This window comes from Herpailurus yagouaroundi, unplaced genomic scaffold (assembly GCF_014898765.1).
Source record: "Herpailurus yagouaroundi ecotype Mexico unplaced genomic scaffold, PumYag 29, whole genome shotgun sequence".
NCBI classification, from domain to species: domain Eukaryota; kingdom Metazoa; phylum Chordata; class Mammalia; order Carnivora; family Felidae; genus Herpailurus; species Herpailurus yagouaroundi.
In genome coordinates this window covers 17125250-17143557 of record NW_024412377.1, presented here as the reverse complement: position 1 = coordinate 17143557, position 18308 = coordinate 17125250, and the positions used below count along the sequence as shown (strand labels likewise).

The following is an 18308-nucleotide window of genomic DNA, read 5'->3' as shown; positions in this document are numbered from 1 at the left end:
TAAATATTAGTGTACAACCACAGGGCTGCAAATCTGTTATTCAGTTTTTGCTACATTTTTGAGCTGTTGCTTTTATATCATGCTGATTGCTAGAGATTTAGAAGTACAATCGAGAAGAAGTAGATTTTATTAGAAAGTGTCCCTGAAAATTGGGATATTACTGGGAGAGAAAAAAAACGAAGGTACTATTTTGAGAAAAAGTAAGGTGTTTTTTTTTTGTTTTTTTTTTTATAATTTTTTTTCAACGTTTATTTATTTTTGGGACAGAGAGAGACAGACCATGAACGGGCGAGGGGCAAAGAGAGAGGGAGACACAGAATCGGAAACAGGCTCCAGGCTCTGAGCCATCAGCCCAGAGCCCGAAGCGGGGCTCGAACTCACGGACCGTGAGATCGTGACCTGGTTGAAGTCGGACGCTTAACCGACTGCGCCACCCAGGTGCCCCAAAAGTAAGGTTTTTAAGAAGACAATGTTTTTTTTTTTTTTGTTCCTAAGTGGTTTAACCCAGGGCTTACTTCGTGTGAATTTGACATATTTATAAGAATTTATGACTCTCAGTGACTATTATAGAAACAACATCCCTTTTTAAAATTTTTTTTTTACTGTTTATTTATTTTTTTATGGAGGGAGGGGCAGAGAGAGAAAGGGAGACATAGAAATCGAAAGCAGGCAGCACAGAGGCCTACATGGGGCTGTGAGATCATGACCTGAGCCAAAGCTGCTGATTGAGCCACCCAGGCGCCCCTGTAGAAACAACATCCTTAAAGCAAACATACACATCCCTCTACATTATTAGAAAATTCTGTCTTATTAGACAGGTAATTAGTTCTTTTGTTGTGCCAATTTGGATAAAGGGAAGGACTGCAGAGTCTGAACTTTATATAAAGAAGTTCACACCTGGAACCTGAAGAGAGAAATAAATCTGGAAAATCAGGGTAGGTAAGTGACAAAACAAAGTGGTCCCAGCTTTTCCAGTATTGGGGTGAGACACAATTTGCTGTACTGCCTTGAGGTATCAGAAAGATCTAGGGAAGAATGGGTTTTTAAAAATGGTTTGCTGTATGACATTACTGAAATTTCTCATTGTTTATTCAAGAAATTCCAGTAAATTCTTAAACTGAATTTCAACACACCCTCCTGTTTTCATTTTTTTTTTTAACAATAATAAAGGAGTATTTCTTTTGAAGGTGACACCACACTGAATGCTATGGGTTCATCCAGGTATTATTGGACTACATTTACATAATATGCTGTTTTCAAAGATTCGCTAAGAAGTTTAAACAACACTTATGAATTAAATATTAGAAATTAAGTATCTACCACATACTGCTTCTGCCATTCCCCACAATCCTGTCTATACACATAACAAAACAACATAAGAGACCCAGTTGGGCTTGTGGTATTTGCTGTTTCTGCTTTTACATGACCAACCCAAAGCTAAGGAGAAATTTCCGCGCAACCGTCCAGATGTCACATCTATGTTCCTAGATCTCTGGGGCTCATTCCGCAAGCACACCTTCTTACCACATGGAAATGGTCACTGTTGTAAATCACTTGTGATAACTCTTCGTTCTATTTTCTTTAACCGCCTACCTCCTGGCAAATTCCTGCTTCTGCGTCATTTTCCTTGGGATATCAAAATTATTTTTGTTCAACACCAAATGGAGTTCACCATGATTTGTTAGACAGAATAACTATTGTCACAGCAAATCTTGCTGTCAGTTTTACAAATCTGTGTTTGAATATTCTCTAGGAAATAATTGTCCTTTTCCGATAACAGGCAATGTTGTTATTACAGTGTTGGAGAAGAATCAACCAATTTAAAAATAGATACAGTAAAATAGCTTATTTTGTAATACAGATGATCAAGAAATATTGGCACATCAAAACAACTTATTATACAAATGTCATTAGCAATCATAGATTGTGCATCAGAAAATATGATGAACAATTAAACATGGAGTGGAAATGAACTCAAGTGAAAATTACAAAGACTGTAATTATGCAAAGGGGAGTGGTGGTGAGCGAGGTGAGCAGAGATTTCAGAGCAAAATTAATATTTAAGACTTATCAGACTAGAGAATATATTTGGTTCCTGACAGTTGAAGAAAATTCTAGTGAATATATTAATTGCTTAAGAGAAAGGTCACTTTGTTACCAACTTGTGCTCCATCCAGTATGCCACGGAAGTAATATTCGCAGATAAAGTGCTTTTACTCTGACCCAAGGAAATTACTTAATGATCCAGATATTCCCCAACTCAGACTTTCTCCTTGGAGACAGATTTGGATGTTATGAATGTGGTCTTAATTCTTTAAGATCACTAGAGTAACAATGAATTACAGTAACGTTCTTCTGTAATACCAGTGGTCATGCATGGGTATGGTATGCAGTTTAAGTAACTTTTCCTAGAGAGCTGACAGATGTAACATCGTTAAACCCTTATTCATACTTGTATCATCATCCTCTGCCTGAGCTAAGCCAAGCCATCTTGAGGCAGCTGATTGAGTTATTCATAACCCGGTCTCTATGACACGTTTGATAAATGCCAATTGTGAATCATAATTTATGCAGTACGATCGGCCATTTCCTGAGCAGTAGTCAGCGGCCAGGTGATCCAACTCAAGATTTGTATTCCCTGTTTTAGTATGTAACCATTACAGGAATTTTATGCAGTATTGTTTACTATTCGATCTTCATTTTTATATAAAAAAATAACTCCAATATCAGAAAGTAAGTATGACTCTCGGACTCTTCAGAAACAAAGTTGATTGCAATCAGTTATACCCTTTGCTGGATTCTAAAATGTCTTTGGGACTTACATTTAGCTTTCAATCTTGGATGAGCTGGTTGAGACTTTGGGATGATTGTTTTATTCATTTTATTTTATTTTATTATTTTATTTTATTTTATTTTATTTTATTTTATTTTATTTTATTTTATTTTATTTTATTTTTTATTTTATACCTGAGAATAGGGGACCCTGCTTAAAACAAAATCTAAGGAATAGTATTTCTTATTCAGTGACTTAAAAAAAAAGTAGTATAAGTATAACCAAAACAAGGTACATCTAAAGAGAATTACACTGCTGGCTTAATTTAAAAATTAACATGTACTCTTTTTTTTTTTCCTATGAACTTTATTTTGTTTTATGTGAAGTTTGGAGATATGTGCTATGATGGAATTTTTGGTGGAGGTTTTTGAAGGCTTTTAAACAGAATATTTTGTACATGGCCATACTTAAACAGTCCAACACCGGGAAGGAAATAGTGAAAAAGGGGCCTATCCCTAATATTAATTTATTATACCATTATTATAATTTAGAAACATATAAATCTCCATAGTTTCTTTTATCAAGAAATGATAAAGCAAATATATTATTTTACCGTATGAGTCATCCATGGCCACAGAGAATAGTCCTAAGTAGGAGTAAACTATCATTAGTCTCTGTGCCCAATAAGCAGAATTTTTCTCAGAAAGTTGGAGACAGAATGTTAGCTATTTTCTATGAATAAAGACATTCTCCATGTATAACTAAAATGTGATTATTAAAATCAGGAAATTAACATTAATGCATTATTGCAATGTGATCTTTAGGCCCCATTCAAGCTTCCTAAGTTGTTTCAATATCTTACATAACAAAACTTTCTCTTTTTTTTTAAGTTATTTGTTTTGAGAGTGAAAGAGAGAGGGAAAGCAGGAGAGAGTGTGTCTAAGTGGGGGAGGGGCAGAGAGAATGAGGAAGAAAGAGAATCCCAAGCAAGTTTCATACTGCCAGGGGGAAGCTGGAAATGTGGCTCAAACTCACAAACCATGAGATCATGACCTGCCTGAGCAGAAATCAAGTGTCAGAAACTTTACCAACTGAGACACCCAGGTTCCCCAAATAACAAAACTTTCAAGATGAAAATCCCATATTGTATTCCAATGCCATATCTCTTTAGTTTCCTTCAATCTGGAGCAATTCCTTACTCTTTCTTGATTTAGGGACATGTTTGGGGATTTCTGGCCAGTTATTATTTAGAATGTCCTTCATATTGGGTTTGCCTAATGTTTCCTCATGTACAAATTCAGGATATGCTTCTTTGTTAAGTACATCACAGACATGATGCTGTATTCTTGTTGCATCCCGCCAGATAGAACAGGTTTTGATTTGTCTCATTACTAATAATGTTAATTTTTATTATTTGATTAATGTTGTGTATTAGCTATGCAGTGTGATCAGCCAACATAAACATTAGCTGGAAACTTATCAGTATGAAACAACAAACACTTACTATCTCACAGAAGCATGGATATCCAGAAGTGACTTGGGTGGGTACCTTCGGCTCAAGGTCTCCCTTGAGGTTGTAACCAAGCTTTTGGCTGGGGCCACGGATGGATCTAATGGCTTAATTGGGAGGAGGTAGGAATTTGCTTCCAAACTTACTCATGTGGCGATTGGTGGACTTCAGGCTCTTGCTAGGTAGACCTTTCTCCAGGGCTACCTCACAACACAGCAACTGCCTGACCTCAGGAAGAGCTATGTGAGAGAGCTAGAGAGAAGGACATCTCTGATCAAAGCCACGGTCTATATTTATAACTAATATTTAAAGTGATATGCTATCATTTCTGCCATATTCCAATTGTTAGAAGTAAGTCCAATGCACATTCTGGAAATGGGATTACCCAAGAGAATGAATACAAAGAAGCTGGGATCATTGAAGGCCCTCTTACAGAATGCCTACCACAGTTTACCCTCTGGACCCCACTGATTCATGTTGTTGCAGTATATACAGTATATATGCAGCATATATATATATGCAGTATATATATATATATATGCAGTATATACTAAGACCTTTTTAGGACCCCAAAATCTTTTCCCCTCATTGCATGAGCTCAAAGTCCAGAAACTCATCATAGAATCAAGTGCAAGCATAAATGAGGTTCCTTACATTCATTTCTCCTTGATCTGAACACTTGTGATGCTAGAGAAACCAGTTATTTAGCCCCATCCCCACACCTAACACACAATGGTGAGATAAGCATGAAAATATTTCTATAGACATTTCTGTTTCAAAAAAAAGAAAATGGGGTGCCTGGGTGGCTCAGTCGGTTAAGCATCCAACTCTGGATTTCAGCTCAGGTCATGATTTCATGGTCTTGACATAGACTCCCTTTGGGCTGAGTGTGGACCCTGCTGGGATTCTCTCTCTCCCCCCCCCCCCCCTCTCTGCCCCTTCCCTGTGCTCTCTCTTTCTCTCAAAATAAATAAATAAAATTTTCTTAAAAAGAAGGAAAATGAACAAAAGATAGGTGTTACTCGCCCATCAAATTCCTGAAGCCTAGCTGGTAAATAGTAAAAGCTCTTTGATTAGGTTCAAGGCCCGACAATATCTGTCCGTGGCGCTCACTTATACCACCTCAGCTCTTGGCTCTACCTTCTGAGCTGCCTTCCTTTCTCGTGAAATGTAGCCAGATTTGCAAATACGCAGCTCTCTTGGCTGGCTTCCTGCCAATAGAATTCAAAGGGTTCAAAGGCTTAATCTTATTGTACAGTCTGTGACTCTTTTTCTTCAGTTCACACTTTTGATGTATCTACATGCAGAACTCTATTTTGTCAGTAGTATGGGTATCCCTTGAATCTTTTGGGGGCTCACTGAATTAGACAAAAAGTCTCTTCAAGAAAAATTCTCTCTACCTTGGACCCTACTGAGGTGCCTGAGTGACAAAGTCTTTACATGAATTAGAATCCTTATTGTTAGCTAGAAAGGATCTTTGAGTCATACTTACCCATTAATCTCTAAGGAGGGGAGATTTGTCTGACTAGACAGTAAGCCAACGGACCATCCTTGATCTATCTAAGATCTTAACAAAAAGTTTTACAGTCACTCCATGGCTTTCCTATGTGCCCTGGATTTGATTTTTGCTTAGAGACCATTTCTTAATTTTAGCATCATTTGCCATCTGAGAAGACTAGTAACCTTCAAAACCAGCAAGACCTGGATCCCTTTTGTTTAAAAGTCACTGGGTGCATTTCTGTTGTTACATAAATGCAGGGAACAGTTTTGCTGCAAAAGTTTTCTGTCTTAGCTGCTGTGCAGTGACCCTCTAGTTTCCCATATAATATTCTCATTTTCCTGCAAGCCTCACATGCAGCACCTCCCAAGTCCAACGTTCAATAGAGGGTGTGTTTGAGGCATTTTATACCGACCTCCTCCTCAAAGCCCACTGCCTAACTGTAAACAATTACCCCATTTTAAGTGTTTGTTATAACACATCCCACTACCGTGTACAAAATTGCTATTATCTACTACTGTATAACAAATTACCCCTGGATTTAGAGGTTTGAGCCTGAAAGTATGTATTATCTCTTGGTTTATCTGGGTCATGAATTTGGGTTCAGCTTAGCTGGATGTCTCTGCATCAAAGTGTCTTGTGGATTTAGGGTCAAAGTGGCGGCAAGGAATATGGTTTTTCTGAAGATTCACCTGAATGGGGGATGTACTTCCAAGCCCAGTCACGTGGCTGTTGTCTTAGAATTGGTATCCTGTCTCTTCTGCTATATTTTATTTTATTTTTTTTTAGGATCTGCTTGATAAAAGCCCGTTTTACTCTCCAGGGAAAGGAATTAGCCAGAGGTGTGAACGTTGGAGGCAGGCATAACTGAGGTCCATCTTAGAGGCTATCTACGTTAGACGATGACTCTACTGTAATGTCACTCTTTATCTTTTTGTAATTATTACATATTTTGTTGAGAGATATTTTGAAACCAGAAAGATAACCTTGTCCTCATCGCACTTTCAAATGATCCATCGATTAGTTTATGTCAGTGTGGTCTCGAGGTCTTTCTTACTGTATTAAATTCGTTCCGATGTATTAGCACCATTATTGATTTTAATATTGCAACGTTAAAATGTAATGCACTGAAATGTAAAGTAAAAGCGAAGACACTTTAAGCTGATATTTGTGTCTTTTCAACATTACCTTTTAATTATTTGAATATTCCCTTCCTTTCTGGCCCAAAAATATATGTGGGACTTGTGTTCAATTTTCCTTCCTCAGCTCTGGGAAGTGACTTCTCCAAGAAGCTTTCCCCCCATGCTCATAGAGAGTAATATTTAGAAGCCCAAATCCGGTTGTCATGTGTGTTCTTTGCTATTAGAAAAATCATTGCTCCCAGGCCCTCTCAGTGGGTACAGCTAAAGAATATATCTATATGCATATATGTACAAAATATTTATTTCTGTATCATTCTAAATATATTGAGAACCTTGATTTTATACCAATACTTCTTATTCTAATCTAACACCATGATTTATTTCATTTTTGTAACCCTCTAATAACTTACAGCTCTCTTTTGCAAGAGTGAGAAATCTGGCTGTTGTTATCCTTGATACATGTATTTTGTTCTTTGATCAAGCCCCCTGTAGGCCACGAATCTTTCATTGCCACTCAGCCTCCCAACACCTTGCAGATTCTCCAGTGACTCCACTTTGACTTTGAAAATCTGCACTGGCTGTTTCCACTACCTTCTCTACCCCACCGTGGAGGTTTTGTGCATCTCACCAGGACTTCAAATTCCCATACCAGGCCATATTTCCCACATATAACATGCCTTCTTCATGCCAGCGGATCTCTGTATGGACACCTTTCTCACTCTGCTCGAGTTTCAATACCTTGTTCAGGTCTATTGTAGCTTTTGTCCAATTCTTCCACCCTGATATCCCTGCCAGTACAAAAATCTCTCTGCTCACCCTAGCTAGGCCTTAAGACTGAATTATTCTAGAAGATAAGCAAAGAGCAAGCGCTCCCTTTGATTCTTAAAGGAACTTAACATGTTTCTAGAAGTGATTATCTCTGGGTTGTATTTCCCATACGCATTAAACTGTGTTTAAATGAAGGGTCACTCATTTGATTTTAATTTCCTTCATAATTTACTCAGCTGAGTCCAAATTTTGCTATGAGAGGCCAAATATGACCTAGGAAGTAGTTGATAAGCCATGTTTGCAAAAATACTGTTTTTTAAATTCCTTTTCCACATTGGAAAAATTTTCTATTCTTATATTCAATAAAATATATGTATATATATTTTTTGGGGGGGTGGCTCAGTCATTAAGCATCTCATGGGTTCAGGTCATGATCTAATGCGGTTTGTGGGTTCGAGCCTCACTTTGGGCTCCGTGCTGATAGCTCAGAGCCTCGAGCCTCCTTCGGATTCTGTGTCTCCCGCTATCTCTGCCACTCCCAAGCACATGCTCTGTCTCTCTCTGTCTCTCAAAAATAAAGAAATGTTTAAAAAAAAAAGAAATATGTGTATATATATATATATGAAAATAAATATATATTTATTTATATATATTTCTGTATATATATATATTAGAAGGCATGTCATATATATATATATATGTGCATATCTACAGAGAGACAGAGGAAAAACTCTGTTGTAACACATTCTATTGAAACATGTGGGTGTTAAACTTAAGAGTACAAATTCCTGCTCCACTCTTTCCATGGTTGTGAGTGCTTGCTCAGGTTGTTTGTCCTCATTGTGCTTTGGTGTCATTACCTGCAAATGAGGAATAAGAAGACCTAATTCCCAAAGTTACTGCAAGTAGTAAAACAGAGAACTTACATGTAACATTCACTACAACGCCTGGATAAACACAATCAATATACAGGGACGGATCCTGTTAATAATTTGATGATCATTCTCAGGAAACGAGCAGGAGAATGTGTAACGTGTAGCAGTCCTAGCTAATTATCCCTCCCCCATTTTTTTCAGGTAGTGCCCCCCTCTGACACATGCGCTCAATATTTACTATCATTTTTGCTACAAGCTATATACCAAGTCTGTTTAAAAGCCTAATAGTTTTTCTCTCCCGATTTACATTTTCTTAAGTGTAGAGTAGTCTTTTGTCTTAATCTGTGGAGACAAGATGTTGATTTGTAAGAAACACCAATTATCACATTACACTTGTGCTTTCCAATCTGCCGAGCTGCTGTAACACATTTGATGAAATTGAGCAAGGCCTGGCGATCCCTCTGGTGTCAGCAGCGAAGTGTCCACAGGGCACAGCATGGCAGAACTATTTTCAGGGCCATAGGATGTTACGACTGTGTGTTCAGGGAGCATTTTATTCCTCCGTTTGATTCCTATGTTTTTATTAGCGGTACAATTGCAAAGGTAATGCTATTGACAGTTTTTGTGTGGCCTTGAGAGAAGTGTATGAATTGTTTTAGTAGCAGCCCAGTGACTCCCTAAACATAAACCATGCTGCATTGATAGTTGCTGTAGCAGCCACTGATCAGCAATAAATGTTAAAAATTAACAAGAAGTTCCTTTTTTTCCTAACCACCAAATGACTCTAAGCATTAAATATATGTTAGCAGGAGTTGCTTCTTGGCCACTGAGTGGTTCAAAACATTAAACATATTTTTAAAGTATTACTCTTTCCCCAGCCTCCAAGTGGTTGTAAACATTAAATATGTTTTATAAAAACTGCTTTGCCAGCTACTGGCAGGATAGCTATGAACATCATTTTTCTTTAAAGTTGCCTTCCAGCTGCAGGACTGTTTTTTTTTCTGTTTCTTTCTTTTCTTATTTGCTCTATTCTATTTATTTTTTTCTACACAAAAGCAGGCAAGAGGGAATCTTGGCCCAATTGTCTCTTGCTTTATGATAAGTGATCACGGGAGCACGGTGACACCTATATAAAACCATGCCAGCATTAGGAGTTCTCGGAGGTTCAATGGCTTGGACTGGGTATTCCACATAGGTATCAGCTACATTTTCCAAACTGATTTTTGTGTCTGCTTTCCATTGTGCAAAGCATTGAGGTCTGAAGATGGGTATAAACTCAGCGTAGCATTAAGGAAAATAAATTCAAGCAACCAGACATGGATGGATTCTGCGCATTGATCAAGGTGAAAATATTCCATCAAGAGAACAGGCTCAAAGACAGACAAAATGGCAGGACCAGGAAGTTAATGAGATCTTTAACCCAAACATGATGAAGGACTTGAAATCTATGTCTGCAAATAACTCAATGTGACAACTGCAAGCAATTCACACAGTGAAGCTCATGTCACTCTATGAAAGTCTATGCAGGAATTAGCCAGGAAATTGGTTTATTTTAACCACATTCGCAATGAAAATCAAGTGTGGCACCTGAGTCAATTAGAAACATGAATCCGCTCTGCCAATCACCGGCACGGTAATTCATCATCAAGCCAGATAATTACCCAGGAAAGGTCTTATTTCTACAGGATCCAAGTGTTTACCAAGTCATATAAAATTGTATTTTGCCAAATGTTCTATTCTAGGTATGTGTGCAACAGATTTAAATATTTAGGGATTATCCATTATGTACACTTTATGTACCCATTATGTACCCATTATGTACACTTTTAGGTACAGGGGTTAGAACAATGAGGAAAACAGACAAAACTCCTGCCCTCAGAAAGTTTCTTTCCGACGCTCCAGTGAAGGGGCAGCAAACTATGTTCTATGGGCTAGTCTGGCACATCAGCTGTTTTAGTGGAATGCAGTCACACTTTATTTACATATTGTCGGTGCCATTTCACACCACAGTGACAGTGCTGGCAAAAAACCATATGACCTGCAAAGACTAAAATATTTACTTTCTGGTTCCTTACAACAAGTTTGTTGAGCCATGAAATAGTGGATGGTGTATCAGAAGGAGTTAAGGTTAAAATTTTAAATAAATGTATGAGAAAGAAGAGTGTTTACCTTAGAAAATGCCTCCTCAAGGGGTGCCTGGGTGTCTCAGTCGGTTGAGCACACGACTGCTTCGGCTTAGGTCATGACTTCGAGGTCTGTGAGTTCGAGCCCCACGTCGGGCTCTGTACTGACATCTCAGAGCCTGGAGCCTGCTTTGAATTCCGTGTTTCCCTCTCTCTCTCTGCCCCTCCCCTGCTCATGCTCTGTCTCTCTCCTGTCAAAAATAAATAAAACATTAAAAATAAAAAAGAAAATGCCTCCTCAAAAAGAAATAAAAATTAAGAAAGAAAGAAAGAAAGAAAGAAAGAAAGAAAGAAAGAAAGAAAGAAAAGAAAGAAAGAAATGGCAGGACCATAGGTAAAATGAAGACTAGAAGCAAGTCCCATTTAGTTTGTGCTAAAAGAAATGGTTTGACTTGATTCTAGTCACTTACGCACTGTCTCCAAATATTAAAGGTTCACAATATAGTATTTTTTTTATTTCCCTGCAGAAGTAATTCTTCTCTCCATTATGTAACCATATATATGTATATTTTTTTTAATTAAAAGAAAAATTTTAAAATGAAACTAAGAAGGTCGAAGAGAATAACCTCTAGATTGGGTTGAACCATTCCTTCTTTATATGATTTCTCAGGTTTTGTTAAGTTCTTTGCCTCACTGAAATTTACTGGAAGCAAATGTAAACACAACATCCAGTATTAACGGCTGTTGCCCAGTAAGTGTTACAGGAGACTTTCTCAGAAAGTAAGGTCCCAGTGAGTTCATCAAGGTTGGCACTATTTTCAGTCCTGACCAAGAAACTGAAACTTGTAGAAAAAAAAAAAAATCATGGCTACAATTTTACAAATAATTAGCAAAAATGAATATGAAAATACGGTACAATTTGTTTAATTGGCAACAGTACTAGAAGAAGAAACATGTCAATTGAATTGTCGTCTGTGTTAATTTTGCCTCTGAGAAAAACATTGTAATGGGATAATTTCATGAAATGCTTTGATGGCAAGAAAGTGCCAAAATATGATTAGCTACTGCACAATTCAAATTAGACAAGAAAGCAATTGGTGGCAGCCTGAATATGGAGAGGTTTTGTTTCATGCCTTTTTCTTCTCTTTTTCCATGTGTTTAATCAAGGACATTTTGTTTGACAGTGAAATGATATATACTGAAAACATTGTTATCACAAGAATTTAGTAGAAACTTCACTATAAAAGGAGAAAACACACTTCCATTTTCTTAAATCTCTTAAAAAAATATAATTGCCATCTGAAAGAATGTGTCATCTTCATAGAAGTAATACTTTTTATAACTGGTACTAAGTCCCTATTTAGCTAAAGGCCGAATGAGAAGCAACTCACCCATACGATTATGTTTATATTTCTACTGTCAAATATATGCAGTTAGTATTTAAACGGGGTTATCTTTCATTATTTTTTATTTCTACTCAGTTATTCAGAATGGATATTCTAGAATTTTAAAAGGTCGTTTAAATTTTGCTACCTATATTCCATATCCCTGGTTCTTTTAAAAAATAATCCGGTATATACCTAAACTAATAAAGGGGATTATGCATTCATTTTCTAGCAGATCTTAGCTTTGTACCAAAGGTTGCTTAAATACAATGTATAGAGATTCTCTTTTGTATTTTTTAAAATAGGATTTATGTGTCACCTGAACCATAACAGATCCTTATGGCATATCACCAAGAACACTGTCTTCCTATGTTAATTCCTCATAACAGAAGCAGGTTTAGAGATTTTAAATGTGGGACAGCTATTAAACAGTTTTGAATGTTTTCTTATGATAATAAGATTCTTTTATTTGTTAAATAGCAGGAGAAAGGACTTTTCAAGATTATTTTTTCCGTGCATACATTTACTTCTCAAGAGGATGGCTTATGGAAAGTATCTTAAAAAGAACTAGTACAACTGAAAAAAAGGAAGTTGAAAGAGTGTTCACTGAACACTGGAAAGAAATAATCGTCTTAATTGCAGAAAGGCAGAATATTATAGCGAAAACAAAATAGGCTTTGGAGTACCAAAGGTCTGGATTCAAGCTTTGCTAAACTACGGGGGAATATTTAGATAAGTGTTTCCTTTTGGTAAAGCTCAGATGGGGAGCACTGTTTTTATAAGGATGGAAAGAGATACCATTTGTAAACAAAAAACAACCAAACAAAACCAAAACACCAAACCTGAGAAGGGTTTCAATAAATACTAGTCACTGACTCCTCCTTTCCTTCAGCAGCTTTTTCTATGGGGTTTTTGATTTGGAGCAGGTAAGAGCCTTTGATTACTTTTCTCTCTTCATCTTTGTAATTGTTCTTAGCGAATCACATAAGGATATTTCCAAAAAACATCTCCTTTCAGTATTTATATATTTTAAAAACCACTCATCCAAAAATATATGAATAGTGACTCAGAACATAGGAAATAACATACAATTTGTATAAAATATCAGGAAATACTGTGCATAAATATGTCTACTGGATGTTAAAAACAATGTCTTTTGGTTCAAATTCATGAAAATAGACTGAACAAACACATTTATTTCTTCTTTGTTCCAAAACACCACTGAAATAACAGAATGCAATGCTTATAAAATATAACCATAGGAAGCATGGAAATGTTGTACCAGCAGACCAAAGAGGAAGGAATTTTTGAAGAATAAAGGTTATGTCAGAGGGACTTCTGGTTTGGGCCACAATAGAATTGTTGGTCTTAGGCTTGGATTTTCACCATAAACATGATAAAACTGAACAACATATACGATGCAACAGTTTTTATGTATGTGACAAAAAATATAAACTTGTCAACCTTGAGAGAAGGGAAAGCCATGAAATAAGCCTACATTTAGCTGAATTCTGATTGGGGCACTTTTGCTACCATGACACTACGTGGAGTCTCAGAATAATAAGCCAAGACAGAGATTACAGCCTGGAGCTGCTCAAGTGACTGCAATTTGAGACCTGCTGAAGTGGTTGGAATTAGCATGGGGAAGTAAGGAGAAGCACAAAGAAACACTGCAAAAGCCAGAGTGAGGTTTTAGCCTGGGTTTTCACCAAGGGCTGATCTGTGCCGAAACAGAATCAGTGTCTGGGGGGCTGCAGGGCCGAGATACCAATGGTAACACAAAGCAGGGAGAAGTTGAAGTTACTGACTAGTCACAGGGAAGATTTCATTGAACATCTCAGACACTTACACGAGACACCAGAAAGGCTATGCATTTTTAGGAGCACAATCATGTGTCCTTCAATAAAGGCTGTGCCCTATGTGTTTTAAAAAGATATTTTAATGTTTATTTATTTTTAAGAGGTGGGGGCAGAGAGAGAGAGGGAGACACAGAATCTGAAAGCAGTCAGCACAAACACCAAATCTGAGTTGTCAGCACAGAGCCGGACACGGGGCTGGAACTCCGACACTGCAAGATCATGACTTGAGCCGAAGTTGGGTGCTTAACCAGCTGAGCCACCCAGATGCCCCTACCCTAAGTCTAAGAACAAAAATGAAAGAGACTTTTCTTAAAAAAGAGTTAAACTAGGACTGACAAATTCAAAAACATTTGCCAGTAGTTTAACTGCCCTCAACGGATTATCTTGTCTTTTTGTAAGAAGATAATATACAGATTTTCTACAGTGGTTTATTTAAAACTTTCAGCATGAAATAAAAACAAATATAATTTATTCAAAGGAGCAGAAAAATGTGATCAATAATCCAAGAAAAAAGTCAATAATATTAGACATCAAGATGACTCAGGTGTTAAAATGAATAGATAGATATCTATTATAAATATATTTTGAGACCGATGGAAAAGATGGTCATGATGATAGAATAGCAAATAGTAAATTATGAAAATAGACATTCTGGAAATAACAAGTGCAATAATATATGAATTAATAATAATATGAATAATAATATGAATTAATAATTCATAGGCAGGGCTTAATATCAAATTGCAGCTACTAGGAAAACTACAAATAACATTGAATTCAGAGTCTGTGAAATTACACACTCTGAAATAAAAGGGAAAAATTGTTGAGATAAATAAGAAGCTAACATGGATAATATCAAACCATTAAACATATGTATAATTGGAGTCCATGAAAGATGAGAGATAGAATGGGGACAAAGCAATATATTTGAATAAATAATTACCAATGCTTACAATTTTTGACTAAAAATTTCAATGTAAACATCCAAGAACCTCAAACAGCAATATACACAAAAAGGCTAAAATAAACTAAAAACTAATCAAAAATATCCATTTAGCCTATGGTAAAACTGGAAAGGAAAGAAAAAGGAGTAACAACAACTGGAAATAAATAAATAAATAAATAAATGCCTCAAACAGACAGTAAACAAATAATCACATGGTAGACTTAAACACATTCACATTGGTGATTAAATATAAATGTAGTAAATGCTTGGGTCAGTTTACTAAGGCAACTGTAGCCACGTACCACAAACTCAGTAGCTTAAAAAACAAAGTTATTGTCTCACATTTCTCAAGGCTCGAAGTCTAAAATCAAGGTTTCGGTTTCTTTGGCAGACCGAGGCACAATCTGGTCTAGACTTCTCTCCTTCCTTGGCTTATAGATGGCTAACTTCATGCTCACATGTTAGCCACTTAACTGATTCAACCACCCAGGAGCCCCCAAAGTTTTCCTTTTTATAAGTACACCCATCATATTAGATAGGGATCCTAATGACCTCATTTTAACTCAATTACCTCTGTAAAGATCTTTCCTCCAAATAAGGCCATATCCTAAAGTAATGAGGGTTAGAATCCCTACATATTCTTTTAGGAGTAAATAATTCAATGCATAGCACACTAAAATTAAGAGGCAGTAATCTGCAGGCTATATAAGATTAAACTATGTGCTGTCTACTATGAATGCACTTTAGATATAGAGATAAAAATAGGCTAAAAAATGAAATGAAGAAAGATATACTATGAAAACAATAAGCATAATAAAGCTGATGTGGCTTTTTAACACCAGACAAAATATTCAAAACAAGATGAATTATCAGAATTAAAATGAGATATACGAAATGCAAATTCCTCATGAATGTACATACACCTAGTTACAGAGCTTCAAAATGCATGGAGTAAAAACTGACCGAACTAAATGGAGACATAGGAAAACATTTACTTATAATCAGAGATTTTAACCCTAAAATTTCAATAATATATACAAATGGAAGGTTTCACTGCTATCATTCAATGCAGTCTATTTTCATTTATAGAACATTGAACACAAACCTGTGATGACATTTTAATCAAATTTACATGGAATATTTATGAAGGACTATGTATTCTAGTCCCTAAAACTGTATAAATCTTCTGAGATGAAGCAATGATGTCTACATTGTTTGGGATATTGGTTAAATGAATGCATACATTTGTGAAAAGTCAAGAAAATGAACACTTAAGTTTGCTGCATTTTAGTGTATCTAAATTCTAATAAATAACAAGTAGATCAGTAGGTAGGTAGACAGACAGATAAGTGAATAAAAAAAATAAGAAAGTCAATCAATCAATCAATCAATCAATCAACCAATCAGTAAATATTATATAAAAATACTATGTAAAAAAGTTAATCCCTGTAAAGGTGAGTAATCCATATCCTTTACTGGCAAAAATGAAGACTTTATGCAATTGTTACTTTTGTTTAGACCCCAAAATAACCCCCAAATCAGAAGTAGAAGTAATGGAATTTTGTTCATACTGTAAGAGTTGGTCAGGAAATTTATTACAGATGATCTTGCCTCCTATTCATGGGAAATGTTTGTCTGAAGTCTTTGCTTTTGGAAGAAAGCACTCAGTTTAGCGATCTAAATTATGAGTTGCAAAATAGGTGCTTCCAAGCATTAGAGATCAGTAAGAACACGATGCTGAACATGGTGGCAAGTATGAAGGATGGAGATGCCCCCACTTTAAGAAGACTTGTATACCGAGCACTGAAAGGAAAGCTCACACCTATAAACGTAGTTGTTTCTCTGTAATTATTTTAAGTGCTTTCTAAATTTTTTTAGCAGTAAAATACTTATCATCATCTAATATTGTTCAATACTCAGTCTTTGTGGGTTTATTTGGTTTTATATTGGTTCTGTTGGTTCTAGCTTATTATGCCTTGTATCGAATTCTATGAGAATATTGTAAGATTAGATTGAAATTATCATTACAAAGCATTTGAAGTCGAAATTGCTTCTACCTGGTCACTGCACGAGTGGCTCTACCTTACGCAGTGTTCAAGTCTTTAGATTGGCTGGGTCACACAAACTCAGGCTGTGAGATCCAGGAGGGGACTGGATGACATCTGGGTCATTTTACTCTGAGAGTGTAGGCTTTGGTGATATTAGTCTCTTGGAAGATAACTCTTCTAGACTTCTAACATACATTAGATTTGGGTTTGTGTTTCTTTCTCATTCACTGTGAGATTTTCAAATAAATATTTATATTTGTAGAAATTTGCTGCTGGAAACATAATATCCATATCTGTTTGGATTCCTCTTTTTTCTCCTAATTTGGCCCCATAATTTACTAAAATCATATAAACTCTCAAGGCTTTTAAAAAGTGTTTTAAAATGTATTGTGACAAGTAATTTTGGTTATTTTCATGGGAGTTATAGTCCAAATAACGTTCCTGCATTCCTGGAGAGTGAAATCTTTGCTTATTTGTATATGCAGTACATTTTATATTTTGGACCATTTGTCATTTTTCTGATTAATTTTATTTTAGAACTCATTTTTGAAACCTCTATTTTTTGTGAAAAGAGATTGGTGTTTCATTAAGACAACACTATCTCCACTAATTTCCACCTGAATGACCATAGGCAAGTGAGTTGATATTGGCAAGCAACTATTTTCTCATTGTAAAATGGACATACATTACCGGGCTCTGTATGGATTAAAGAAATTAATGTGTAAACATCTAACGTAATACCTGAAAATAATAAAAACAGAATAATTAACTCCTCAGCCATCCTATCTGCCAGTAAAGTTCTTGGATATGAATATCACAAGGAAACACATTACATAATCACCTACCCAATAACGTGGATTGCATTGTCTTCTGGGACAAGTACTTCTTCCAAACAAATCAGACCACGTCACTCATATAACTTCCTTCTGTATTTTATAAATTCCTGATATTATCCTGTTTGCATTGAATACAAGGTAAACTCTTTGCTCGCAATCATAACCAAATAGTACCTAGAGAATAAAAACTACTAAGACAGGCCAAGAGTCAATTCAATTAATAGTTTATCTCTCCCTCTTTCAGAAATGCATCCTTTCTTACTCCAGTAGTAAAATCTCTTGTTTTACGACAATAAAGCAAATGCTCTGACAGTTATAAGCAGCATACAGAGTTCCAGAATGTAGTCTCACATCTGAATTTTAGCTTATGGACATTATCATTATTATATCTTGCAGATCATTTAATTTACTAATAAAGTTACACTAACTCGGTACTGCGCCGCCATGTATTTTCCCACCCAGTGTGGTAAAGCAGAAGGGACTGGCAATTAGTGGTCCTCATTTCTGAATAATGATTCAACACTAATTTAGATATACAACACAAC

General features: G+C 36.1%; 1 protein-coding gene across 1 annotated transcript in view; it reads left to right on the top strand.

Moving 5' to 3' along the window:
• Positions 1 to 18308, top strand: part of CDH12 (cadherin 12) — a 1058455-nt gene that overhangs the window by 861717 nt on the left and 178430 nt on the right. The window lies entirely within an intron of this gene.